The sequence below is a fragment of the Vanessa tameamea genome, chromosome 13 (genome assembly GCF_037043105.1).
Source record: "Vanessa tameamea isolate UH-Manoa-2023 chromosome 13, ilVanTame1 primary haplotype, whole genome shotgun sequence".
Taxonomy (NCBI): domain Eukaryota; kingdom Metazoa; phylum Arthropoda; class Insecta; order Lepidoptera; family Nymphalidae; genus Vanessa; species Vanessa tameamea.
In genome coordinates, this window is record NC_087321.1 from 4,320,557 (window position 1) to 4,333,036 (window position 12,480).

Sequence of the window (12,480 nt, forward strand, 5' to 3'; positions counted from 1 at the left end):
ACATTCTTAAGGACTTTTCATATATAAAATATTAATAAATTACTAGCGACCGGCCCCGAATGGCACGAACGCAATTATTAAAGAAAGAAATTTAAAGAAAATGATATGATATTAATTTAATTGATACCTAATAGCACTCAGGCATAAAGAAGCAATTTAGCTGTGGACTTTTTTTAAATAAGTGTTTCCGGAAATTGCCCCTACATAGAAACAAATCCATTTTATCTGTTGATAATTTTGGATAGACGACATTGCAAATATTACCATAAGATATAACATTGTTAATACGAGATAGTTGATTTATTAAAAAATGGCTCTACTTTAAAAATACAATGGAACTAATGAACGATTATGCGAACAGTTTAGACTAAACTAAAATTTAAAATGAAATATTTTAATCATAATCAAAAATCAAAATCAAAATATATTTTATTCAAGTAGGCAAAACACTTTTGAATCGTCATTTAACAAACTATATTAAGTAGCGCTACTACCGGTTCGGAATGCAGATTCTACCGAGAAGAACCGGCAAGACACTCATTAGTTACTCTTTTCAACATTTTAAAATACAAAGTCATGTTAGTTAAATACAATACATCCTGCCGGGAAGTCAACATGCTCCAAGAAACTTAGCTCCACGCATATTTATCATCTATCTATATATATATCTATATCTAAGATATCGTCGTAATGACAGATATATTTTTATTTCATTTAATGATGACCTATTTCATAAAAAAAAATATCATCCACATTACGAACGTGTATTAAATTAAAAAACCTACGTATTTCGCTATACAGAAAGCGTGGACGTTTATAAAATATTCAAATAACCAAAGGAACATGAGTAGTTCTGTCCTGGATATCTGCTCCACCGAGATACGTTTAAGTGCAAATATAAAACATGTTTTAGCCTCGCAATAAAGTTTTACGATGATCCGAAACACGCATTTTTATATTTTCGAGGTAACATAAAAATCTTATTTGACCCTCTCATTCGTTACGTAAGTAACGTTTAGGAATATATTTAACATAAACATCTAGTTTTACGAAACAAAATATATTATTTCGTAGTAAATACTTGATCCTTTTGGGCAGATACGACGGTGACGTGTTGAATAGAAAAGTGGTTAAAACAAGTTCATTTAACTGAATATTACATTAATTTGTATTTAAAATTGATTGGTAATGAAGACTTTTTTTCATCGCCCACTACAAACTTATGAGTAGGATGAAAAATTTTCGCATGCATTTACACCAATCCGCATTAAAGCGTGGTGAATAGCCCCAAGACTTCTCCTCAAAGCGAGAGATGATACCAGTGGAATATTTGCAGGATACACTTATAATAGCTTGCTTAATATAAATTTGACAAAATATAAAGTCATACTTTTACATGTTAGATATCAAAACCGTTTATTTTAATGCCGGTTAGTCTAGTCGCCATACCAAAAATGTTAAAGATCCTTTATAATAATACCTGAAAGCGTTACTTAGCTGGTGCCAAAATAAAGTCCACGTTGATACGTTGACGCGAGCCCTCATGAATAATATTTTCAGTCAAAGGTTTGTCTTGAGAAAACCGTTTAATTTTGAGGAGTTTTACGATGTCCTCATTATTATTTTAATTTTTAATTCATTTACGTTACTGTTAGACATACAAAGGCAGAGATTATAATTTTTCATCCGTTTAATTTCGTATCTGTAGTGTTATTCTATAAGAACTATTTAACGTTTGTAAAAGTATCTCACACGTGAAATTTTAAAAACTGATATTTGCTGTTTTAATGCATGTTAAATATTATAAATATTATTAGTTATTAGTAAATGTCGTACTTATCACTGTTTTTTTATAAAGTACTATGTGGCAAATGTTTTTAAAAATCGATGTTTCCTATACTGGTTATACATAAAAACCCTTTTCGTAAAGGAAAATAACGTTCCCACGGGAGAAGTCAAAAAAACTATACCATACTTGACAAATATGGCCAACGTTCCATTATTCAAATGTAAAACAGAGATGGTTATATTTTTAATACTTTCTTTTCATAAAGTATAGCATATAAAACATTCGTCACGTCTCTACTATCTCTGTCTGTCACGTGGTTGATAGGATAATGGGGAAGCGCTCCGGAATTTTAAGTGACCCTTCACTTTATTACGAAAGATGAAAAAATACGTATAATATTAAATTTATATTGTCAATTGAGTTGGGTTAGGGAATGGGAATAATTATTGTTTTCATAATAGGTTTTCATGGGGATCACAATATGTTTGACTCTTTAAACCCATGGTTTTACCAAAGTGGAATTCAGAAAAATGATTTTATATTGTTGTTATATAATAATATACCTAATATATATCAGGAAACAACGGTTAGTTTAGTCCGGAGACCGTTGGAATGCACTAATGGCAACGATCCCACGGCTCGTACTTCTAGGATTTCCGTATGCGTAATACGTGTTAATTATTAAATTTTGAAATACCTTTAACATACGTAAGTATATCATGCACACTCTACTCGAGTCGATTCCCATATAAATCAACGTTAAAAACTTAATTCTTTAACATGATTTTATCCCCTATCATAACAAAAAAAAACAGTCATTGCCTCAACAAATCCTCCAATACCGGTAGTTAGAACATTATGACGATATTTATGAAAGAATTATAGAATAGCAGAGTGTCAAATTAGTAATTAAAATATAAAAGCAATTATGAAAATATGTACTAAATTAAACTTTCGTTCACTTGGTGGCAGGGCTTTGTACAAGCCTGGGCACCCATCAGTTATTCTACCGTAAAGACAGAACAGAAATAGTAAAGTTGTGCTCTGGTTTGAAGAGTCAGTAAGCCAGTGTAATTACGTGCACAAAATACATTACTTCGTTCCCAAGGTCGGTGGCGCATTGGTGATTATACTAATGTTTAATATTTGTTACAGTGCTAATGTCCATTAGGTGGCCCATTTACCAGTCCTACTTACCCAATAAGAAAAATATACTTTAGTAAATATATGAATAAAATTGTTTAAATCTATGTATTCTAATAGTATAAGTCTTTCATGGTACGTTATGTGTCTAATTTTTATTCACATAAATTACATAAAATCACACACACAAGTACGCTACCATGGACGGATGCACGGAAATATTATTATATTTTTACATAATAAGTTAACATTGATCTTTTTAGCTACGAAACAGATTTTAATACGGTTTTTATCAACGAACAGAGTTGGTTCAAGAGAAAGATTTGTATTTACAATAAATGCATATTATAGTAAAGCTGAGAATTTCAACTTTTATTGCCGGAAAAAAACATCAAGAATTTTTCTTCTTATGTTTGTTCTCTAGTCTAATAGACATACATATATATACCCTTACTATAACCGTGTGATGCTGTTTATTAATCATCTATCATTGTTCTCAATACCACAACTAAGAGTATACGAATTAAGTATAAAGAAATTGGTATTTCCACGATGAAATCAAGGGAACGCTCAACGACGCCCTCATCGCATATCGGGGATTTAAACAAAGTGCCATAATCGTGCAATTTTGCAGTTTAATGGTACTCAATACGTGCGCTGCGACGGAACTCGCTGAGATAATGGCTGTATGAAGTGATATTGCTCGAGCTGTTGCTGAATAAATAAGTTTGATACTTTAAAATATTAGAAAGTACCTAATTAAATGATGACATATGTACATTGCTCATAAATTACTCGAGGAAAGGGCTTATGTTGTATTATTATATTTAAACAATGATTCGTTTTACTTACGAGTAGTTGAAGTATCAGCGAGCCGTAATTCATGAGCTAGCGTTGACTTGCTGTAAATGCTACGTAACGCATAGTATTACTTTTTTAATATAAAATAATTGTTATCTTTTAAAACTACAAGCGCTTATTTAAAATACTAATCTAATAAAGCTACGATGAGTAGACGAGAAGTACCCGCGAATACCTCTCGACTCCGTAGTGCTATCGTATTCATGTTTATAAATTCATTGTCACCAAACTTACAAATATTCCAAATACATCATCAAAATTACTTCCGCATAAAATCCTGTCAATACGTAACTCCTATCAAATCAACAATATAGTATGAAAATTAAGGGAAGAGAGGTACGAGGGACATATACATATATATAGTAGCTTATTAGGGTCATATAAGGAATATTTTATATTTCTCACGACATCAATGTCAATCCACCACTTGACCATTTTACATTAGGTGGTCATTGGCTTGTCTTTATTCCGATTATATATTAAAAAAAAAAGAAAAAAAGTTGAGTACAAAAAAAATGTTCATCTACTTTCGTCCACATGTGCACGTCATGTGATCACTGGAAGGTTTTTAATTGGGAGAATTACCACACTCTACACACACCTACTTGTCTATATGTGAACGAGCGAGGAACACAACGCTATTTTAATTTTAGCTACACATTTTTAATTGGAATAAATTTATTCTATAAAAGAAAGCTAAATTTATAGGAATAAAAGCTATACAGACTTATCTGTGCCGGTTAAGTGAGTATAAATATTAAATACGATCCTATAATTTAAAAAATAAATTTACAGCCTCCATTCCTTTCGCGATTCTACCGGGTTAAAGCGTATTCATAAATTCAGAAAGCGTTGAATTCAGTCGACTTCACTTCCACACCTGAAGAAAGGCTGAATTTTCTTACTCCATCTATGTCTTGGCACTAAATGTATTTTGTAATAAATGCGAATGTGGTACGCGTTTGTTGTGTTACGTATAAAGTCTTAAATATAACGACACATTGCCATTATCATTATTTTCTGTATCCATCTGTGGCTGCCGAGCGATCGTGGGTAGGCGGGCGAGGAGAATTAAGACCACGTGTTTGAAGGTTTTACAGTATAACAGTAATACAATCAGCACTTTCGATATTATAATAAAGTAACGACGCTCCACCAGGCACGTCTTGCTTACGACAAATGCAAATGCATTACACAAAAGAGCCTGAAGTTGCGTCAGAGTGAAGCAACGTCAAATATCAAATTTTACTGTCAAAAATGTCATTATTACTTTTTTTCGTTTCTTGACACTCTCAAAACACAGTGGCACGTCAAATACGTTATTTTTATAAAATACTATTTGTAATAAATTTCTCCTGTTCAAATTCAAGATGGAGGTAGATGTCAAAGAATTGACATCTGTCCCGTAGATATTGTAGTACAGACATGTCTGCGTTTACATAGTACGTTAAAACTGCAATCCGATACTACCTGAGATGCCCAGGTACAGATTTATTAGCAAAGTGCTTTCCAATGCACGGAAGTGTAACATTGCTAACTTCCTAAGTTCAGACTTAAAACTTAACGCTTTATTAGTTCGACCCACAATTTGTACTCAACCTCTCAAAACATTGACGTCTGCATACTTATTAACTAGACATTAGACCAACAATGTAATGATAATATGTAAATAATACTAAAATTCCTATTAAAATACAAATATATTTAATCAAAAATTATACACTTCGCTTTTAAGGTGTGCTACTGTAACGTGACAACGTAACACGTATTGTGAAAGCTTTTTATCAGTGTAATGTTCACATGTAAAGTCGATCTACCAATTAAATTAAATAAATATTATATTTAAATATCAGCTCGCTGTGCACACACACCGTCTTCACCGCGCGCCCATTTTTATATATCCTCTTTTCCCGCGCTTTTGCGATGTGTGTCACTCGAGATGACAGATGCATAAAATACACAGATAATATATATTTATATAAAATATAAATCTAATGCTAATGAATATGTTACTATAGATCTGTGTACACTACAATCAGTTTTAGATAAGCTGAAGAGCACGTAAACATTGGAAATTACCAGTGTAAAAATCATGATTCATTCCATATAACAACAACCTACCCAACTACTATCGTACAATGCAACTTAGATGTTATTTCCCTTCAATTATACTGGCTCACTCATATTTTAAACCAAAACATACAAACAACAGTAATACTTTAAAAGAGAGAACAACATAAAGAGCATAAATTAACAAAACATAAATTAAAAAAAAAAAAACATTGAAAACTAGTCTAAACATAACCAGTTTTCAGAATTTTAAAGTTTTGACCTATTTCTCTATAGTACTACAACATGTTTTTGGTTAGAACAATAGGTGTCGTTGCGGGTCTAAATGCAGGCCATTAAGAGGGAAATAATTTCTGAGTCCTGGCCCGAGTTGCAAGCATTGTTGTTAGAACTGATTAATTATATTCATGTATGTAAGCTATTTGCATTTACTATGTAAGTGAGATTCTCTCGCTGGATTAGGTTTCACATATGAATATTCAGTTGCAAAAAATTGTGTTACAGTAAAGATCTCACACAAATATTTCGTATTTAGAAAACATAATTCTATTTTCTGAGCTTATAATGACTTTTATTTTTATCGCTAAACTCATGATTTTCTTAACGCTACCGGTGTAATATAATAATGGATGTTATCCTTGCAATTTAAGTTATACATTTTTATTTGAATATTATCGTTTTTTAATAAATATTTAACAAGGTACTTTTGCTTTATTTTGTTTGCCGTTCACGTTGTAAAGTCTCTATCACTTGGAGTAATTTAATGAGTATTTAATCAATATGTCGGCGCTGCACCTGCGTTAAATTAAACGACGTCAAATCTCGTAAAAATTAGTAGACATTTTTTTTTATTTTTTTGTTGGTGATTATAATAGATTAAACAGTAAAGTAAAATTTTGATCTGAATGTTTTTATTATAGTGATTATATTTTATTGAATTGAACTTCTGGAGCAGTTTCTGTCATTGTTCGTTTTCATTTGCAGCGTTGTCTGATCTCGCAGGATTAACGTTCTTTCCAAGGCATGGAAGTGTAACTCTACCAAGTTTCCAACTGGGGGTGATTATGAGATTTATTTTACGGAACAATTCAATAACTTTCTTGCCCCTACCCAGAATATATAATCCACAAGACCAATGAGGCAGATTTAACAAGGCGAGATATCATGTTTACCTATCTTTATTTCGTTTTGCTTTGCAGCTACCAATCTCAGAAAGGACTCACATTGTAAATATTTAGTAAAAATGTATTTGATAAAATTGTAGCCCATATCCTTCCCTGGAGTTAAAGCTTCATACGAAATTTCATCTAATACTATTCAGTGATTTGGCCGTGTACGAGCAACAAACAGTCAAAGTCACTTTTGCATTTATAGAGATTATAGGAAGTATTATAGTAAGCATTTATAGGATTATATTAGTAGAGATTATAGGAAGATAGCAAATTCAATAACACAAGAACACGGTCAGTGTTCGGCCACATCACAAAGGCTTTCGAAATCGTCAATCTAGATTACGAATGTTGGTAATTAATCTTATTTTGGCCGATAATCCGTCTCACAGGAGCACAGGCATCGTTACGTATTCACCGCCAACCCGGATTTATCTTCTAGCATATAGAATACGGTTATAATTATAGAACATGGAACATATATTTAGAAAATAATGTTACTTTATAATTAAAAATTAGTTCAGATACTTATTATTGCTTCTGATTGATATTTTGAGGCAATCTCTGTGTTCCAAATTTAAATAAAATCATCGAAATCGAAGCTAAATATTTACTCATATAGCACTTATATATTTAATGATATTTTTGGCATTCTTAATTGTAGCCTATATCTTATGAGTAGTAAAATTTAACGATGAGTTACAGCAGTTAACACGTCACTTTTTCATTTATAATATTGGTTAATAAATGGACAAAAACGTACAGTAAATCTGTAACTATCTCTGATTTTTGGAGAAACCCGGTGCTTAATCCACCACGCAGAATAAATACGAGTTTGTAGAAAAATTAAACAAAAAACACGTGGCAGATTTCCATCTGATAGGTCATGGAAGTTGCCGCTGCTGTGCACGAGACGAAATTATAAAAACAACAAATAAGTACTCAAATATGACGCTTGCAAGAATTAGAACTCGCAATCTTCGGATTAGAACTACGTGTTTATCCAACAATAATAAAAAATAATATAAGAAAACTTATACTTTATTCAAATATACAAATAAAAGGATTGTCTTATTGAATGAATGCTCCCCTATAATACGGGCTTCGTTCACAATTCAAACAACTCATCAGGCAGTCTAAACATAAGTTCTTCCGTTGAAATCAAAGATGGTACAGAAGTACGAGATTTTGGGAGCGGAGTTTCTCGTTGAATTTATTATTAATGTATTTCAACTACCTATGTTTGTTTAAATAACCTAGTTGGTCTCCAGATCCCAAGGTTCAGGGTTGATGCCCAAAGTCCAGCAAGTGAAAAAGATATTGGGTATTTCTGTCGTGAAATTTTGTAATCGGCATTTAGAAAATTACAGAGTTTGGACATTTCTATGTTTCGAAAATCACAAATACATTGCTCCTATGCCTGAACTCTTTCTAATCTTATTAATTTGCTGTCAAATCGGATAATAAGAGTAAAAATATAGAAAGTGCACTTGTGTTTACGCACACACAAGTTGACTATAAAATGTCTCGCGTATTTAGACTCTCTTAAGAACGGTCGTCAAAAAAATATATATAGGTACATCGATTAAACGAAAAATAATTGGCGAAATCATAAACTTCATAAGGTCTCTGCGTGATTATTTTCAAAATTTTATAATATTTATTACTCAGATAGTTTTCTCATTCCGTATACACATATAAATATAAGTTCTAAGGATATCTTTCAAAAATAGAACGATCTATCTTTAATAAAGAATCAGTAATCGCTTTATAATATGTCAAAAGAACTGTTCAATTAAGCGTGAAATGGGGTCGCGTCATGTCAGCCGGTGAGGCGTTCCGAACCCGAAGTCTATAGGATTAATAACTGCCAAATAGATCTCTTATAATGACATGAAAATATCCGAGTTGATATCGAACGGATTTATCGATATCAAGGAGTAGATAGGTTTCAACGGTGCTTCTTGATCGATAATATTTATTTTTCCTTATTTCTTATTATATAGTGCCAATAACGCAGTTTTATGCCATGGAACGAATGATTCTTGAACGAATAGATTACGAACAAATTGAACGCGTAATTATGAAATTTAGTTTAATTAGTACCAATTAAAAAAATGTACAATTTCCACGCTGTATGTAATCCGTTTTATATTTTCCATCTTAGGTTTAACCTTTCTTTTTTTTTTTCGTCGGACGTTTTGTTAAAATTGCATCTGTCATGATTACGAGCTGACTGGGACTTGGGAGCTCCGCGCCTCATAACGTTGACTCTGTGAGGATGAACAACGTCTATGACTTCACGCTTTTAACATTTCTTATTCTTCTATAAAGCTGCAAACACAAGCGCGTTATTACAGACACTTTAATTTAATGAAATATATGTATTAGTGTTCAAAATTAAATTAGGTAAACGTCGCGACTAAAATAGTTGTGATGCTTAATTTTAATTGTTTTACATACCTTTTTTATCTTTAAGGAACGAAGAAAGAGTTGAGACGGCCCAGTGGTAAGGACGCGTGCATCTTAACTGATGATGGTGAGTTCAAACACAGGGACCGCAGAATTATCATGTCATGTCATGATTGGCGGTCAAGGAAAACATCACAAGGAAACCTGCTTCTGTCTATTTTCAATGTAATTCTGCCACATGTGCAAGCACCCAACAACATTGGAGCAGCGTAGTCGAATAAGTTCCACGCCCTCCTTTTCTCTGCTTACAGGAAGATGAAGTCTTAGCCCAGCAGTGCATTTAACAGAGTGACATTTACAGGATTTACTTACTTTGAGGAATGAGTAGATTTTATTTCTTGAAGTTTTGCAAATCACTCAGTGACAGAATGGTTGTGAGAATCTTTGAGTCCTCAATCTCAAACCGGTTTTTTAATCCTGAGTTTAATAGGTTTTCAGCAACCATACATTATAAAAATTACATTAGTTGCAATTGAATTCTCAATATAATAAAAATATTACAACCATAATTTTATAATTCAAGTTTCATGAGCTCTGTCCTATTAAAGCGTTTCTTTGACAAATTTTAAGCTAAGTTATAAATACTATCATGACGTAAAAATATAATTCTAATCATACCTATGTATATCAAAGTCATGCCCTACATTACACCACTAATCGTATGGGATTCCGTTGATGCCTTTAATTAATAGTCCACGTGTCCCTCCCTGATCTTCTGAGACGATGGTATTACGTCAAAGGACTTTGTCTTATAAATTACTACTCAAAATTAATGAATACATATGAACCATTACGTACATAAAGCTATTTATTATTCATTCAAATTTAAAAGTTTATACAATTATAGAGAAAACTTGTTTTTAAATGGAAGTTTTTTTATAATTTTTATGTAGGTATAGAATGTTTAAAGATGTAATCACATTACTATAATAATCATTCAATAAAAGATTACGATTCATAACACTTATTATTTAGTTCAGTTCTAATCGTCGAGAGTATTAATTTCATATTTTTTTAATCAAACTAGTTCTGAAATATATTCAGTGTATTTGATCATAGTTTTAACGTTTTTCTCACACTGCCATCTATTGGGAGTTCGCTGTACTACATTCGAACGAATACTTGGGGGAATATTTTATGAAAATATAATGTTGATAAACCAACAGTTCCCGAGTTGACAGATAGATGGCATTTATTTAGAAAATATATTACATAAATTAACATGAAAAAGGTCATACCTATATACTATTATTACGTTCAAAAGAGTTAATAGTTTTAAAACGGCTTAAATTTTATAAAGCTTTAAAGCGACTACTATCATTAAAAATATTATTTAATAAGTTATCAACAACAAATTTTAATGAATTATTAATATTATTCGTTTATAAAAAAAATACAAAATAAATTAAGTTTAATTTTAACAGTTTTAATTACATGTTTTTTTATTATACTTTAGTCAAAATATATATTAATGTATAACTTAAGACAATTAAAAATGTATTATAACTTAAAAACTATTCATACGGTATAAATAATTTTTATTCTATTTATTTATAAAATATTCTACTTTGATAGTCAAAGTCAAAGTCAAATATCTTTATTCAATATAGAAGTGTTTACACTTGCTTATTGATAGTCAAAAATCTACCACCGGTTCGGAATTTAACACCTCGGACCTGAGAAGAACCGGCGAAAGAAACTCACCGGGATATATATTTTTTTCCATTTTGCATGTACAATAATAATTATATTTTAGTTATTTGAAACAGCCTGGAGTCGATCATTTCATTCCCAAGGTGTGCAATCAACTAAAAAGTCATTAGTATTGTAATATCCTTTAGCACACAAACGCTCTTTAACGAGTCTTTTGAATTTTATAATTGAATAATTTTGAACGTTATCTGGGATCCTGTTGTAAAAACGTATACATTTTTGTTCCTAGTGTTAATAGAATGTACGTCACAATTTCTGGGAAAATCATTTATGTTTTTGCGTACATACATAACATTATCAAAAACAAATTGAGAAGCGACAGTCATTATTTAAATTTCTTTAAATTTACCTCTTAACGAATCTTTTGGGCCCAGATTATAAATTGCACGAATAGCCCTCTTCTGCAGTAAAAAATGGTATTAATGTCAGCTGCGTTACCCCAGAGTAGGATGCCATACGACATTATACTGTGGAAATAACTGTAATACACAAGGCGAGCCGTATCCAAATCTGTCAAAAGTCTAATTTTTTTTATCGCATAGGCTGCAGAGGTGAGTCTATTTACCAATTTATTTATATGGGGGCCCCATTGGAGCTTAGAGTCTATTGTCATACCAAGGAACTCTGTTGATTCTAAAATATCTAATGCTTCCTCGTTTAAAAGTACACACGTTTTGACACATCTTACATTGGGAGTAGTGAATTTAATACATTTTGCCTTTTTACTATTTAACATTAAATTATTAACACTAAACCAATTTACTATTTCAGAGAGAGCATTGTTCACATCGTCATATATTGAAATACGTCTTTTTATTTTAAAAATTAAAGAAGTATCATCAGCAAACAATACTATCTCGAGTTTATCAGTCATTTATATAAACAAGGAAGAGAAATGCTTCAAGAATTGATCCTTGAGGGAACCCCACAGTAACTGGAGACCCGGGAGATCTCTTTCCATTTACATCAACCCTCTGAATCTGATTGCTCAGATACGAAATCAGAAGACTGAGTGCAGTGTCCCTAATTCCATAGTGACGTAGCTTCCTGACCAAAGTTTCGTGTTGCACACAATGAAAGGCCTTAGATAAATCACAAAATATCCCTAAGGCATCCTGTGACTCCTCCCAGGCCTTGTAAATATTTTTAACGAGCTCAACACCAGCGTCAGTTGTCGACCGACCCCTAAATCCAAATTGTTTCTTGTGTAGCAACTTGTTATTGTTAAAATGTACTAGCATTTGATTTAGTAATAACTTTTCA